This window comes from Oncorhynchus kisutch, linkage group LG7 (assembly GCF_002021735.2).
Source record: "Oncorhynchus kisutch isolate 150728-3 linkage group LG7, Okis_V2, whole genome shotgun sequence".
In the NCBI taxonomy this organism is placed as follows: domain Eukaryota; kingdom Metazoa; phylum Chordata; class Actinopteri; order Salmoniformes; family Salmonidae; genus Oncorhynchus; species Oncorhynchus kisutch.
Genome location: NC_034180.2, coordinates 19,879,007 through 19,892,467, shown reverse-complemented (window position 1 = coordinate 19,892,467; position 13,461 = coordinate 19,879,007). Strand labels below are relative to the sequence as shown.

The 13,461-nt window shown below is 47.0% G+C and overlaps 1 protein-coding gene across 4 annotated transcripts in view; it reads right to left on the bottom strand.

The window, feature by feature from the left end:
* The window catches only part of LOC109894294 (alpha-(1,6)-fucosyltransferase), a 115,426-nt gene that overhangs the window by 54,864 nt on the left and 47,101 nt on the right, over positions 1–13,461 (bottom strand). For 2 of the 4 annotated variants that reach the window (XM_031828638.1, XM_031828639.1), the window contains exon 2: positions 10,049–10,102. The exons of the other annotated variants lie outside the window; for them this stretch is intronic. The gene's annotated coding sequence lies outside the window, so the exon portion shown is untranslated. The remainder of the gene's footprint in view (positions 1–10,048; positions 10,103–13,461) is intronic. 4 annotated transcript variants of the gene reach the window in all.

Genomic DNA, 13,461 nt, shown 5'->3' with positions numbered 1-13,461 from the left:
ACTAATAAAAATAATATTTTTTTAAAAATGCGCTTTCTCCAGTGTTGGATAGCGGTCGCTGTCCACGGTTCTGAAACACATCAGTGCACTCGTCGTTTCCTAGAGCATGTTGCTATGTGCATAACAGCAAAGTTAACCAGCATATTGGTGTTGCGGACAAAGCGGCAAAGGCAGCAGCAGAATGAAGAGATGAGAAAACAGCCCTTGCCTTATTGTCTAAGAAAAGTGAGGAGAGGAAACCCCAACTGAATTAAGTCTATAAATCAACAGCCTCACTGTTAAATATGCTTGGCTTTATAAATCATCAATATATCTACAGAAATGAGACCGAACCTGCTTCTGTTGCATGTGTTATTCAGTGAACACCAAGCCTCACGCAACGACATGTCAAGTAAACTATTTCACAAATTCAGCTGTTTTTTTTGTTGCTTTGCTGTAATAAAGGCTTTACACTTTTCACTCTCTTGATATGATTGTTATTATTACTATTAATAATAGTAATAATAACACGACACGCAGGTTAAAATATATCAAAACAAACTCTGAACCAATGACATTAATTTAGGGACAGGTCGAAAATCATTAAACATGTATGGCAATTTAGCTAGTTAGCTAGCAAGTGCAAGCTAACGTTAATTTGTTCTATTTAGCTAGCTTGCTGTTGCTAGCTAATTTGTCCTGGGATATAAACATTGAGTTATTTTACCTGAAATGCACAAGGTCCTCTACTCCGACAATTAATCCACACATAAAACGGCCAACCGAACCGTTTCTAGTCATCTCTCCTCCTTCCAGGCTTTTTCATCGTTTAACTTATATGGTGATCACATGTAAACTTTCATTGTATTACCACAACCACCAGCAAAACAGTCACCCACGTGGGTACCTGCTTCTATAAACCAATGAGGAGATGGGAGAGGTAAGACTTTCAGCGTGATCTGCGTCAGAAATAGGAATGACTTCTATTTTAGCCCTTGGTGTCGCAGACGTTCGTTGGCGCGCGCGAGCGGTGTGGGTGCATTAATTGAATAACATGGATATCTACATTTCATTTGCTGACGCTCGCGCACGCGACGTGTCCGGTCTGGTCAGCATGTAAGAGCGCACCCTGTTTAATATTAATACCGTAACTTAGCCTAAATTTCAATACTCACATAGGCTACTGTATCAATCAGTAATTTGTTCATGGCATCACACAGTCTACGAGTCATTCATGATGTGAAATGCAATCAAGCATTTTCGTTTTAAAATCAAATAAAGGAAGCATTGAATAATTAGCTTAAACAATAAATAAACCGTTCCATTTCGGAAATTGCACTCAAGGATGAATTCAACTATTTTGATTATTCGCTGTAATAAAGGTTTTTCCTTCACTCTGCGGTCCGACTCATCCCAAACCATCTCAATTGGGTTGAGGTCAGGTGATTGTGGAGGCCAGGTCATCTGATGCAGCACTCCATCACTCTCCTTCTTGGTCAAATAGTCCTTACACAGACTGGAGGTGTGTTTCAACATTGTCCTGTTGAAAAACATATGATAGTCCAACTAAGCACAAACCAGATGGGATGGCGTATCGCTGCAGAATGCTGTGGTAGCCATGCTGGATAAGTGTGCCTTGAATTCTAAATAAATCACAGACAGTGTCACAAGCAAAGCACCGTGTGTCACGCGGGACTAGGTGTGTGAGGATAGAATCAGGAGCAGAGGGCAGAGAGTTCCAAGGGAGAAGTGCACTTTTAAATGTGGCACCAATATACAATGCCCAAAACACAGGGCGCGAAAACACGGACCAACCCAAAACACAGGGTACCCGGTCCGGAGCACGAACACACCCAACACAACACAACACGTAACACAAGAATAATCCCGCACAAAACAAGGGCGGATTTACTACCCTTAAATAAGGACGCCCATCAGGAAAACATAATAGGAAACAGGTGCAACTAATAAGACAAAAACAAACAAAAAAGGATCGGTGGCGGCTAGTAGGCCGGTGACGAAGAGCACCGAGCGCCGCCCGAACAGGCAGGGGAGCCAACTTCGGCGGAAGTGGTGACACCGTGTTTCTGCAATAACCCCCAAAAAAGGAACATTTGCACAATTTCTAAATGACATCAGTTTGACCGGTTTTAAGGAAACAGAAAGTCGTGAAAACGACCCAACATTTTTCTGCTAAGATTTCAGTTCAGCTTGGATGCTTATTTTATGTGGTTGAAACACTATCAGCTTTTATGATGCTGATAAAGAAACCACCTCTACAGACGCTACCTAACTGCACCTTTGCATTCTCTCCAGATGCCGAAAGAAAGAAATCATATTTCTCCACTCCTTTTCCCGAGTAAAAAACAAAAACAGCCTAAATTTGGTGTATCATTTTACTGCAAGAAATGCTTAATTCCGCAGGAGTTAATATTCAGGCCATGCGAGGGGTTATAGACCTACAGTCACTGTCCAGATTTCAGTTTCAATTGAACCCATCTGAACTGTGGACGACAGTTCCCTTGACGGGCCATAGGCCTATTTGAATTCCCTGTCCTGTTGCGCCGTCACACATAACATAGCTGGAACTGCTGCCGTCTTTTTGATTACGTCCCCAAATCTTTCCCGAACAGGACTTTCTCGGCCCCTTCCCTCTCTTCATTTTCAACTCTCCATTTCACGTTTTTTTCTCTTATAGAATGAAACTTTGACGTGGTTCCTTTTTTGCCTCTTAACTTTTTCTGCCCATTCCCAAAAGCATTTGGCGATCGGCGTGTAATATTTGGCGAGCGTACAGTTATGCCCTAAAGCTTAGGCTTATGAAGTAATGTCAGATAGCCTAATAACAAAAGAAAAACCTTAATGTAGCTTATAAGATATATATAAATAACAAGAATTATACATTTATGGATTTTTTAAAGGGATTTTTTCCCTCTTTATTCAACCTGCCCGTACCGCGGATATTACCACGTGGGGACTGCGGGTTACGACTCAACCTGAGCATCACTTGTGCATGTGTGTGTCACGGGATAGGGCTGTTGTTTGTAGTCTGGGGTTGCCCCCTCTGTTCAATATTCCCCCATCGTATCGATCTGAGTGTTACCCAGTTAATGAGCTGTACTGATGGAGCCACAGCCAACAGCCACAGCCTGGTTAGAGATGGAGAACTAATCTTCCTCCACCGCTGAATCACACCACAACAGAGGAGAGAAGTGTGTGTGTGTGTGTGTGTGTGGGGGGTGGGGTCGGAGAAAGAGGAAGAGGGTGAGAGAGAGCTGCTCCGATAGAGATGAAGTGCAGAAAGACTCGAGTCTGCCTGGCCGCCCTACCTCCACTCACACAGAGCACATGGAGGAGAGGAGAGATGAGAAGAGGGATGGAGAGGAGAGGAGGAGGAGCGGAGGCGAGAGCAGAGGAGATTCCCCGTCAGCACTAAAACACTTAAAGAGATGATATGGATAAAGCTGTTGCTTGCTGGAACTTCTCTGAGAAGTGGCAGGTCCAAGCCAGACAGCATGGGTCAGTGAGAGAGAGATGGAGAGAGAGACCGTAAGCTTTGTTTTTATCTCTGACAGAGAGACTGAGGTCCTAATCCCGGAGACCAGGGAACACAAGCAGGGCTATCTCCCCAGTGATTGCTATCTTATTTTAGAGCAATGGCTCCCTGAATTGCAGAGGAGCAGAGTGGCACCCTCTGATGTTAGAGCCACAATGGAGGGCCAGTGATCTCTGACAGTGTGGCAGGGACCCCATCACCTGATTAAAAGACTGGGAGAAGGAGGGCGACCCCTCACAGCACCCGATAGCCTTCTCAAATCTCCGAGCCACAATGGACGGCAGCAAGGCTTTGTTCACGGATCTGTTGCATCTCAAAAGGAATCCTTTATCGCGGTGGGAATTGGAGCTTCATGCAGATGGGGAGAATGGAGGGATGGATGGGGGTACGCTTGAGCTACTTGTGAAACACTGCAGAGTCGGTGTTGTGTTGTGCGTGTGTGTTGCCAGCTACCTCTTTTCAGGCTCCATTACTCCATTATCAGCCACCCTCCTGCTGTCATCTCTCCTGATCAAACACACACACAGCCATATGCCCGCTTGCATTCTGTTGTTTATTGTAGGATGTGTGAGCAGGCCTCTTCCTGGCTATAAACATTTAGATGAGAATTGTCCAGACCTCTGGCGGTCTCTATGGGGGTGCCACAGGGTTCAATTCTCAGGCCGACTCTTTTCTCTGTATATAGCAATGATGTCGCTTTTGCTGCTGGTGATTCTTTGATCAACCTCTACGCAGACGACACCATTCTGTATACTTCTGGCCCTTCTTTGGACACTCCTTCCATGGCCTCCAACTGCTCTTAAATGCTAGTAAAACTAAATGTATGCTCTTCACTGGTCTGGATGGTTCTGACTTAGAATATGTGGACAACTACAAATACCTAGGTGTCTGGCTAGACTGTAAACTCTCCTTCCAGACTCACATTAAGCAAAGTTAAATCCTATTTCGCAACAAAGCCTCCTTCACTCATGCTGCCAAACATACCCTCGTAAAACTGACTATCCTACCGATCCTTGACTTTGGCCAAAGCCCCATATACTAGCCACCACAGCGACCTGTATGCTCTCGTTGGCTGGCCCTCGCTACATATTCGTCGCCAAACCCACTGGCTCCAGGTCATCTATAAATCTTTGCTAGGTAAAGCTCCGCCTTATCTCAGCTCACTGGTCATCATAGCAACACCCACCCGTAGCACACGCTCCGGCAGGTATATTAAACTGGTCATCCCCAAAGCCAACACTTAATTTGTCTGCCTTTCCTTCCTTCCTTGTTCTCTGTTGCCAATGACTGGAACGAATTGCAAAAATCACTGAAGTTGGAGACCTTTATCTTCCTCACTAACTTTAAGCGTCAACTGTCAGAGCAGCTTACCGATCGCTGCAGCTGTACACAGCCCATCTGTAAATAGCCCATCCAACCAACTACCCACCTCATCCCCATATTTGTTTGTTTTTCTGCTCTTTTGCACACCAGTATTTCTACGTGCTCATTCTCATCTGCACATTATCACTCCAGTTTCAATTGCTAAACTGTAATTACTTTGCCACTATGGCCTATTTATTGCCTTACCTCCTTACTTCATTTGCACACACTGTATATAGATGTTTCTATTGTTATTGACTGTAAGTTTGTTTATTCCATGTGTAACTCTGTTGTTGTTTTTGTCACACTGCTTTGCTTAATCTTGGCCAGGTCGCAGTTGTAAATGAGAACTTGTTCTCAACTGGCCTACCTGGTTAAATAAAAAAATATTAAATGAGAGATGTGAGCATAATGAAATGGCAACACGGTTCATCTCCTCTCCGGGAGGACCCATTACAGTCAATGTGCCCCCATCCTCTCCTTAGTCCCTACCGACAGTCCAGGTGCCGGAGATAATGCAAGCTCCCTATCCACAGCCCATCTTCTCCCTGGAGCCACACTATGAATACCAGCCCTCTTATACAGCCCATCCTAGCCTAGTCCCTACCCACAGCCCAGGTGCAGGAGCTAAGTAGCTCTGCAGCGCAGGTGCTTGAGACTCACAGCCAATCCTTCACCTATTCTCTTAACGCCCACTCACATTCCACCCTCACCCAAGCACCTTGTCCCCACTCTAACCCACAGCCCCGGTGCTGGAGTTAACCAATCGCGCTCGCTCTCCAGTGTTTTTCCTCACTCCGTTGCTAGGGTTGACTCGCAGAGACACGGTTTAGAAAAAGGACAGGTTGCCTATACCGAGTGTTTCCAAGCAACCCAAGCTTTATTTATGGAGCTTCATCACGTTTTAATGTCAACATCGCTAAATAGCCTTTGCTTGGGCTTTCTTCTCCTGGGCTCTCTGCTTACTGTGGAGATGGTCACCGAGAAGGTTGTCGTTCTAACTCTGCCGAGTCCGCCGGCGAAGCAAACAGACACGCAAACGCACACATACACACACGGCGGACAGTGCCTTTACACAGATTCATCCTCCAATAACCAGAAGAAGGTGTGTGTGCACCTGGTAAGATGTAACACAGCAAGCTGTGGGATGTTTATATCGATGAACAACTCTCTGAACTCAGAGAGAGAACAGAGAGCAGCTTGGTCTCTCGCTGGGTTATTACAGGTGCTGTGATGCTCGCTGTGCGTTGTGTTCCAGAACATATGGGTTCTAGGCTGACAACGACTCAGGCTTACTACGTATCACACTGTTCTACCACTCACCCGTGACACATCATACAGGTAGCTGGGACAGAAGGTTTTGGTGTGAACAGCAGCACACCACTGTCTACTCTGCACTGCGGACCAGTCTATGGAAATATGGAAGAACGCTACAGACAGGTGTGTTGTTTAGCAACACAACCGACGGGTCCGCGTCTTCAGGGCAAAACCGATGGGGTTTGGCTTAGAATCAAAAGGACTATTGACAAACATGTAAACTATATTTCATCTCCAAATTCTCCTTGAAAATATCCATAAATGTGCACAATAAGCACGCGTTGTTTCTCGAATACATTCGTCGCAGTTGTTAATTAGCTAACTCGCAAATGTCCGCTACGTTATCATAGATGGCGCAGGTCAAAACAAGACATGGTATCAATAGCAACATGTAACTAGCTGAAACAATCCACTGGGCGCAGACGTCAATTCCGACATCTATTCCACATGGGTTTAACGTCATTTCATTAAAATGACGTGGAAACGACGCCGATTCGACCAGTGTGTGCCCAGTGGGAGGCTACCAAAACGATTCCCTACATGGCAGCTTCCCGATATTGTTGCAAGCTATCTGACCATTCAGAATCATAACACACAGCCCTCTCAGCCTGCGACGTGAGCGCATCACTTTCGTGACGTTGTCAGGCAACCCGTCCATGTGGCCAAATTCGAAAGACACAGGACAGAGAAAATAGTATGGTACGAGGAATAAGCATACCATAGGCTGTCAACGCTGTGAATGCCTCTCTTTAAACATGGGGCTTGGGATGAGTTTGGGGTCAAACTAGGATTTGGTCTATCCGATGCGAGGGTGAGATGGGGGTCATCAGAGAGAGCGAGAGAGAGAGATGAGGTGATCCTAAGGACAACGCATACTTCTGACCACAGAGCAGCAAGCGTTTGTCAGTTTATTATGACAATTATGAATATTTACAGCTGACCGCAAGAGGACATTTGGCTGACCATCCATGCACCTCCAGAAATGTTTACTCAACGCAGTTCTGGTGCTGTGTTAAGAGTCGTAGGGAGAATATGTTAAGCATGACAACATGACTGTCTCCTAGCATGTGGCCTAACATTCTATAGCCTTCTTATCTTACAGGTCCGTCACATCTGCATTTGTCAGTATGTGTGTGGTGTGTGCGTGTTTTCATGCTCAGTCACTAAATGCTTTTTCATCTGAGCCGCTTCGTACACAGCAGACACGTTGCCTAGCAACCCTGTCCACACACTTAGTCCTAACTTCTTCTATTTTTCTCCATGCTTTGCTTACTTACACATTTCTAAAAAGATACATTAAGAGGATTAAGATACAGAAATAAAGACTAGGAATTCTAAACAGACAGACAGACAAAGACAGAGAGAGACAGAGAGAGAAAGAGAGAGAAAGCGACAGAGAGAAAGCGACAGAGAGAGAGAGAAAGCGACAGAGAGAGAGAGAAAGCGACAGAGAGCGAGACAGAGAGCGAGACAGAGAGCGAGACAGAGAGCGAGACAGAGAGAGACAGAGAGAGACAGAGAGAGAGATCTTACTCAAGAAGTCCTAGTCCTGGTCACAGTTTTTCAATTCAGATGGTTCAGTTCCTAAATTGTGCTTCAGATCAAACGTGACAGGCAGGCTGAAATTCCAGTACAAGACTGGACATTTTGCAACAAAGCCTCCTTCAGTTGAAGTTCATGGACATTTCCAGTTGGAAAATTGTTCCAGTCTGAAAAGGCTGATCAATCTTATTTCAACCAGGGACAAACTGTTTACCTGATGATAATCCCTCCAGCTGTTTGGACATGTAGTTCAAGTAATGAGTTACTGACCTAAGGGATCCTTGGCTTGTTGGCGATCACAGGAGACACGTCTACTAAACTAACCACTCTGGTATTAAACAACTCAAACACTTCCTGGAATAGTACAATTAAGTCTAAACAATGCAGTCATATGTTATCATTGTCGCCCACTATGAAATCAATCGGGCACGGGACTGTGGATCTTGCTCCGTCCGCTAGTACGTTCGTCACACGCAATATCTCAGACAGCACTGGCCCAAATTTGATGAAACCTGGGTGAAATATGTGTCTTTCCATAGAGATCCGTCATTTACAAAATTACACTGTTTGACCCAAGGAAGTGTGTGCGTGTGTGTGTGTGTGTGCTTACTGTTGCCTTGTTTATGAATGTCTTTATTTATTCAAAGTTGAAGAAGTACTACAACAAGAGAGCAAGTACTGCTGAGTAGGAGAACTGCCAGTTTGCCTGGGTGCAGTGTTCAACGGAGAAAGGCACAACGCGCCTTACAAACCCACACCCTTTACTTGCTACTCTCAGCACTAATACCACACACACACACACACTAATACTCCTGGTAATTGAGGTTCATACAGAAAGACATCCTCATTTGACAGACAAGACATCATCATTTGAATCCTGAATGATGTGTTCTGTGGGTTTCCAAATAATGACCTGCTCCCCAGCACTCTAAAATTCATTACAAAGACACAAGCATTCATACAAGCATTGACACACACAAAGAGAGCGAGAAATACTTACACACACACTCTCGCCACTCTTAATGTCCAGAGGTGGGAGCTCAAACGTGTACCAGAGGAGGCTGGTGGGAGGTACTATAGGAGGACGGGCTCATTGTAGTGGCTGGAATGGAATATATGGCAGGGTATCAAAACATATGGAAACCACGTTTGACATCCAGCCATTACAATGGGCCCGTCCTCTTATAGCTCCTCCCACCAGCCTCCTCTGACGCGCACATCACATTCCCCATCATCGATGAAAACATGAACAATTCATAGTGCTGCGGCAATCTGAATACTAATACATTTTTGTGGCTGACTGCATAAGCTTTGTCATTCAACAAGGTGTGAAACGTGACTTCACCCTGTTATTTGTGGAGAGATGGAGAGAGTTGTGTCATGGTTATGTCTGAATAATGTCCTACCCCCCTACTTTCATGGGGCTGAATCACCACCCCCAACCCTGGTGACTTGAGGGAGATGACAGGGACAGGCTTGGGAAAGGGAATGGCATCGCGACACATGATGTTATAATGGTATGTGTATGGGGACGTGGTTGGGGTGTGTGTCTCTTGAGTTGCTGCTTGTCATGCTCCAGTTGGCACAGTAAAAGACGACACATTTAGGAGGAGATGAACTGCACTTGGGCTGCTGCCTGTTTCTCGTTCTAATCTTTCTGCTTGACTTGATGCAGTCAGTAGTCTGTTTCTGTTTCTGCCTGGCTTTCTGGCTGGGGGTGCTGCTGCAAGGCTGAGGCCTCCTCGTGGTCACAGCAATGCTTCTCATTCGTGAGAGGGCGACCCAACCTAGACTACCACCGGCCAGGACGGGACAACACAACAGCCAGGTAAAACTCTGCCGTTCTGCCCCCGGAGCAAGGCAGTTGATCCACTGTTCCCGGTTGACGCCACACCTCTCTGATTCAGAGGGGTTAGGGGTTAAATGCGGAAGACACATATCCGATGAATGCATTCAGTTGTACAACTGACTAGGCATCCCCCTTTCCCTTTTCCCAAAGGCATGTTCAAGCCCCCCCAGTTGATCTTAGCTCTGCCCATCCAAGCCAGCTCAGTACACAGATGTCACACAGCCAGTAAAAGTTTCTAGAATCTTCTGTGCAGCTGCATTGTGGAACCCAATAAGAACACCCATGCTGTACGCCCAGTGCTCATAAACACACAACACACACGAGAAGTTAATATACACCCAGAAAGTTGGCTGCGTAGCCAAATGATTGTTAATCCTTTAACTTATTACCAAACATCCATCTTAGTCTACCAATCCCATAGCCCTCCATCCCCTCCAGTTTACCTTAACACACGCCTCACAGACCACTCACAACGGACTTCAGAGGGCAACTTCTTTCTGTTCGAAAAGAGAGAGAAAACAATATCACCCAGCTGAAGTAAATATCCACCATTATTTTAGTCGGGAAGAACGATGCTTTAGACGTTGGTCATTTGTCATTTCCTTCAAGGGTATTTATCAGGCCAGGAGTGTGTGTGTGTGTGTGTGTGTGTGTTGTTTGTACAGCTATGGGATATCAGTGTCAACTCCACTGAGTGAAGTGTTGAAGGAGGCTGAACTAGGTGCCAGGCAGGAACTGCAGTGGCAGCAGCAGTGTGTGTGTGTGTGTGTGTGTGCGCGCGTTGTGTATTCAGCACCAGACCCTCCCTGGCTGCACATCCATCCCATAATCCATGGTGACGGCTGAGAGCAGTGACACCCACACTCTACTGCTGCCGTGGCGACAGGGCCAGGCCCAGGATGGATGGAAGCGTCAGACGTAATTGGAGCCCATTAAGCAAGACTCTGTATCTAATGAATGATGCACGCATGCAAACACACACACACGTACCCCCCACACAATCACATGCAGGAAGACAGCAAAACACACACACACACACACACACAAAGCTCAAGGAATGCCGCAGCAGCCTGCTCTGAAATGACCTTAGCTGGATCCAGCCGCAGAGATTCATTTCAGCATCCATTGATAGGAAAACGGATCCACGTTTACATTAAAAGGTTTCTATCTTACCAACCCACACCACTCTAAATGACTTTGCCGATCGATAATACACATTTTCTTTTCAACATGGCTTTTCCCCTGAAAAACATGCAAGGTTCCAAAACGAAATCATCAGTTACCACAACTCCAATCTCCCCCAGAGCAGCGGGCGCTGCCATATAATTCCCCGGCCTTACCTAGAAAAACAAAGGAATCTATAATGTAGGATCATTGAGGTCCAAGGGAATTGGGTAAGGCAGTCAAACCACACACACACACACACACACACACACACACACCATATCAGATGAAAGAGAGCGACCAGAGATTCGTCTTTGTTTTATTAAAAGAGCCTCGGATGGAACAAACAAACAAACACACCGGCAGCAGCCGGCTCAGCAGCACTGGTTTCAATATTTCAACAGAGAGCTTTAGCTGGAGGGGCAGCAGGACAAATGGAGCTTTCTCAGAAATCAATCCTAATTATCCTGGCTTCTGAGACCATCACGTGTAACAGGCCAACCAATCAGCCCTCAGGATAGAAAACAGACAGATACGCAATCTACCCAGTGGACTTCCCTGAGAGATGCAACGATCAACGCATCGCTTAGCTGTATATGCAGCTATTGAACTCTCTTCATCACTACCTCTAGACCAGAGGAAGGTACTAAAGAGGTCACATGCTAGTTACATCCCTCTCTCCACCATTGTAATTCAGATTGGAATGTCAAGTGTCAAAACGGTTGATTATTTACTAGGTTTCTCATAACCCGGATTAAGCCTACCTCCAGGACGCCAAATCATCTCAACCGTCTGGGAAATCAGCCCTAGACGTATCGCAGCATAGATAGACCTCTCCACTAGGGGCATCCTTAGTCTTTTTCTCCCAGCCTCTCCACATCCATGCGTTTCTAGACAGGCCAACGCTCCCAGACATGTTGCCAGGTCTAACACTCGGTAGTCTTCCCGGAGCCACAGCAGAACATTTGATTAGATCTTTAATCCAGATCAAATAAACAACGTGTGTGTGTGTGTGTGTGTGTGTGTGTGTGTGTGTGAGAAAGACACCATGCTCTTACAGCTGGGGGGGGGGGTTATTCATTCATTCTCCAACAATCCCAGCTACTCAGCCTTAGTCTGTTTGCTTTATGATACCATACAAACTGTCCTGTTCTGTACTGTACCGCATACATCAAATGTCCTAGCTGTGCACGGATTGATTGTTGTTGCATTGCAGTGAATAGAGGACCACCGTCGTGTGTCAGGGCATGTAGGATTACTTCTGTTGTAGTGGTATTCACCAGCAAACCACGTTTTGTCTGTCTCGGCGAGCCCAGCTAAAGTATACTCCCATACTGGAGTCATCAAGTAGTGTCGTACTACTTTAATAGTTGAGAAAGTCACAGAAAGTAGAACGTCAGTGTAGAAAGTCGAGTCACGCTGAAAGCAGAGTATTTATTACGAGACACTGTCCTGCACAGCAGTTACCAAATCCTCTGTAACTCTAGGCGGAGGCTCCTGAGTGTATTACCTTGACTCTCATTGGTCTTCAGTGATAGGAAATGGTGAGGACAGGGTCAGGTGACCCAGCTCCAGAAACACAGCTGGAATGGCCTCTGTGACATGAGCTGCAGCTGGAGATTAGCACCTTATATAACAGTGTGTGTGTGTGTGTGTGTGTGTGTGTGTGTATATGTCTCTATCCATAAAGGCTTACAGTACATGTACAATGTATGGGCCACGGTGCCAAGTCTCCTATATAGTGCTGCAGTGTATCCCTCAGCTCAGAACTGAGCTGGTTATGCTGAAAACACGCACGCACACACACACACACACACACACACCTCTTTTCCCTTTGGGGAGAAAGGCACAGATGGATGTTTCTGGATGGATGATCCTCCGGGAGGGGTCAAAAGCAGCAGGGAGGGAAACGTTGGCAGGCAGGGCTGTGTATGTGTCACTGTATGTGTCACTGTATGTGTCACTGCACCACCTCTCTCTCATCCCACCTCACCTCTCCCTCTCTCCCCAACCTCGCCTCTGCTCTCCCGCTCTCCCCCCAACCTCGCCTCTGCTCTCCCCCCAACCTCACCTCTCCTCTCCCCCAACCTCACCTCTCCTCTCCCTCTCTCTCCCCAACCTCGCCTCTCCTCTCCCTCTCTCCCCCCAACCTCGCCTCTACTCTCCCTCCCTCTCCCCCAACCTCACCTCTGCTCTCCCCCCAACCTCACCTCTGCTCTCCCCCCAACCTCACCTCTGCTCTCCCTCTCTCTCCCCCCAACCTCACCTCTGCTCTCCCTCCCTCTCCCCCCAACCTCACCTCTGCTCTCCCCCCAACCTCACCTCTGCTCTCCCCCCAACCTCACCTCTGCTCTCCCTCCCTCTCCGCCCAACCTCACCTCTGCTCTCCCTCCCTCTCCCCCCAACCTCACCTCTGCTCTCCTCCCCAACCTCACCTCTGCTCTCCCCCCAACCTCACCTCTGCTCTCCCTCCCTCTCTCCCCAACCTCACCTCTGCTCTCCCTCCCTCTCTCCCCAACCTCACCTCTGCTCTCCCTCCCTCTCCCCCCAACATCACCTCTGCTCTCCCCCCAACCTCACCTCTGCTCTCCCTCTCTCCCCCCAACCTCACCTCTGCTCTCCCCCCCAACCTCACCTCTGCTCTCCCCCCCAACCTCACCTCTGCTCTCCCCCCCAACCTCACCTCTGCTCT